This window comes from Pygoscelis adeliae, unplaced genomic scaffold (genome assembly GCF_000699105.1).
Source record: "Pygoscelis adeliae isolate BGI_AS28 unplaced genomic scaffold, ASM69910v1 Scaffold325, whole genome shotgun sequence".
NCBI classification, from domain to species: Eukaryota; Metazoa; Chordata; class Aves; order Sphenisciformes; family Spheniscidae; genus Pygoscelis; species Pygoscelis adeliae.
Window position 1 is genome coordinate 327,973 of NW_008824769.1, and position 3,682 is coordinate 331,654.

The 3,682-nt window shown below is 51.6% G+C and overlaps 1 non-coding gene across 1 annotated transcript; it reads left to right on the top strand.

The window, feature by feature from the left end:
* The first annotated feature begins 3,281 nt into the window (after positions 1–3,281).
* On the top strand, positions 3,282–3,363 carry TRNAS-UGA. The gene has a single exon. It is a non-coding gene; the product is annotated as a tRNA-Ser (tRNA).
* The last annotated feature ends 319 nt before the right edge of the window (positions 3,364–3,682 follow it).

A 3,682-nucleotide genomic window follows, 5' to 3' on the forward strand; every position in this document is an offset into this window, starting at 1 on the left:
TTCACCACAACTCTCTGGGCCCGGCCGTCCAGCCAGTTTTTGACCCAGCGCAGAGTCCACCTGTCTAAGCCGAGAGCCACCAGCTTCTCCAGGAGAATGCTGTGGGAGACGGTGTCAAAGGCCTTACTGAAGTCCAGGTAGACCTCATCCACTGACTCCCTGTCCTGAGCAGCAGCTAGCACACCTCTTCCTTGTGAGCAGCTCTCCTTCCCCAGGGGCTGGTCCCTTCTTCCCCTTCCCATGGACCAAGCTCCCTCTCTTCTCCATGAATAAAATCTTCAGCTCCTCCTTACGAACAAAACGTCTTCCTCCCCATCTTTTAGTAAAACCTCCCTTCCATTCCTTCCACTTTTCTTTCAGACTGTCACCCCATGCTCAGACGGGGAGTGTGGGAGATGGCTTCCCTGGAGATGGGGTTGGCAGGTCTAGAAGGAGACCTCAGCTGCTGCTTATGCCAAGCAGGAAGATGGTTCCTATCTTATCCAGGAGTCTGGGACACAGCCATACACCAAAGCAGAAGTAGTTGTCAGGCCCCTAGAAAGCCACTGGGAGAATACATGGCTTCAAAAGTTCCAGAGATCTATTTAAACAAAGAGGAAGTGGAAGAAGCTTTAGATACTCACTGTAGTTTTCCTCATGCCATACCAGCTGGGAGACATGGGAGTCATTCGCTGCAGTGGACTCTTTTCCCTGGACTACAGCTTAATTTCTAGAGAGGCTGAATACATGAGTAGATGTAAAAATTTAGCACAAATTTTGGGGTTTAATTCAATGCTTAACCACGTGAAGGAACATCTGTATGGACAGAGCTTGTAGGGGTTCATTAGTATTCACAATGCACATGTAGTAGTCTCCTCTTGATCATCATATGCCAACGTATTACAACCAGTGAGATGTTTAAGCACTGTTTTACAGCCAGGACAAAGTATCTTCAACATTGCATCAGGTAATGGGACGCAGCCATGAATGGTGACCACTGTGTGCTGGGTCCAGCAAAGCCAGCACTTGAGCAAGGCAGCCGCTGTTTTCTGAAACTTGGAAGATTAAAGGGTGAAAACTTGCAAGTAGAAGCAGAGTCTGAACATTTCTTTGAAGAAGAATAAAGTCTGTCTCATGACAGACCTTGTGGTTTCCTATGTTGCATAATACTGAAAAGTGCCATTTATTACAAGAGAAGAGCTGTCAGTTCTCTGTTGAACTCAGACTTTTCTATAAACATATCCTGTTCTTTCTACTAGGCAAGATTGTTTTGTCTGTAAATATCACAAGAATTGTAGATGAAAATAGGTGTTCACTGATGATGATGCAAGATTAGATAAGAAAAAAAGTCAACAAAAAAAAAAGCCACTCTGAGAAATATTGTGGGAATTCTGGCCAGTGCAACACAAGTCTGAGTCCAGCCAGGCTGCAAGAACCAGCTGAGGATACGGTCTCCTCCAGACCCTTCTGTCTGGGCTTCAGAGCTCTCCAGACCACACCTTTTGCCCTCCTTAACCCCTTCAGAGCTCTCTTTCAAGCTCTGGTCCCTTCCAAGCTCCTCCATTTGGGTACCACGGCTCTACAGGTCCCTCTGCTCCCCCTCTGGTCCTCTCCAGGTCCCCCCATTGGGGCCTGGACTCCCCCCCGTCCTTTCCATATGCACTGTGGACCCCTCCAGGCCCCTCCTTTGGGGCTCCAGTAATGTGCAAGTCTATGCACTCTGGTCTGGTGCCTCCAGGTTCCTCCATTTGCCACCTGAAGGATGTTTGAACCCTTACCCTGAAATGAAACCTCACCTCAACAGAGCTCTTTGGATACCAAATGCACAGTAGTTCATGCTCAAAAGGAGTAAGGAGAAACAGCTCATTCCAGACCATAGACCTCACCTTCACTAACTGTGCTCATCAGAATGTTAGTGGCTTTACAGCTCTGAAGGCTCTCCATTCTTGTGCCGTACTCTAACCTGAACCCCACAGCCACTTCAGGAGATCCAGGGAATGTATCTCTCAGCTCTGAACGTGAACATGGAGCCTAGAAGAGGGAGGAGGAAACCTGAATAACTGAAAGGGGTGAATTTAAACTTAACCTTTCCCCTCAGTCTCTCCATAATTGTCCAAAGACAGTATTCCCTCCACTCACCCTTCTCTTTAGCTCTATCGCATTTGCTGGCCTTGCTCTACTCAGTGTCTTATGTGTCCAGTGACAGAGCTGGTTTGAGCACCTGGTTTCCTACACATTGATGCATCTGAGCAGGTGGCCACCCATGCCTGGGCATCCATCCATGCCTGTGGGACTGTGCCAAGCCTGACTCAGTGTCAGGACTATGCTCTTCCCTGGCCAGTGGAGGAGGGAAATCGAACTACCCAGCGAGGCAGGGGCCAGGGAGGGTGACAGTGCAGACAGACGTTCCTTTGGGCTGGAAGCTGAGCATGGAGGAACAGTTCCCTCATGGTGAGGTTTCCATCTAAGCTACTCCCTGCTGATAAATCCCCATGGCAGAGGGGTGGGGTGTCAGTGACATAGCAAAGCACTTGCACAGCTCTTGGGCATAACGCTGAGAACGCAGAGAGGGCTCTGGATATCTCAGGATGGGTTCCCAGAGCCAGCTCCCACCCAAACCAGGGATAGGAAAGTGCATCTAGGACTGTGCTCCAAACAGGACCTTTGTGCTCCAAAGGAGAGACCAAGGTCACTACCAGACCTTGCTCAGCAAGGATTTCCTCTTGACAGTCACCTTTTCTTCCTTTCTCCAAATCCCCTCTTCCAAAAGCCAAAAAGTAGGCAGCACCCTGGTGAAAACCATGCAAGTCTGCAACATCATCCTGTCAGCTACAGGACAAAAGACTGCCTGGACTGTGTATCAGACTGCCTCAGTTAGCGAGGTCTGGACCTATTTTCACAGAGCCAAATGTATGTATACTGGGGGGGGCAGAAGGGGATGGAGGAGGCGGGGGTGTTCCCAGACTGGGAAAGGAGGTTGGGGATGGTCGTCCAGGGACAAGTTTCCTGTTGGATACAAGGAGACATAGACCTCCCACCACCTCCCTCTCCCATGTCACCACCACTGATGTTGTAACTGATGCCCGGTTCCCTGTCCCAGCACTGCTGGGATGCCGATTTCCGTATCAGCCTTAGCTCTGTGCAGGGCAGGTGACAGCAGTAACAGTAGTACAGTACCCGTGCTGGGTGTGCAGCAGGGGCCAGGACGGCAGAACCCATGTCTGGGGTGGGATCAGGTCCTGTTGTGGCCCCCGGGGCAGGGTGACAGCCAGGGGCTCCTGCGGAGACCCTCTGTGCAAGCTGCTGTGATGGCCGAGTGGTGAAGGCGTTGGACTTGAAATCCAATGGGGTTTCCCCGCGCAGGTTCAAATCCTGCTCACAGCGGGAGCTTTTACTGGCAGCCCCTGCCCTCCTGTCCCCAGGAGGGACAGATGGACACAGACCTGTCACCCCTCATCAAGGGACCCTGCATTCCCGCCCTGGCCCTGGCCCTGATGTCCCAGGGAGCCCTTACCTTTAGGAGAGGTCCAAGGCGGTGTTCAGGGGAGCAGCCCTGCACTTCTCCTGATCACAAGAAGAAATCCTGCAATAGCATGTCCACCCCACACAGCTGGGTCACCCCGCTCCCTACAGCCCCATGCTCCCTACAGCCCCCTGCTCCCTACAGCCCATCACCCCACTCCCTACCCTGCTCCCTACAGCC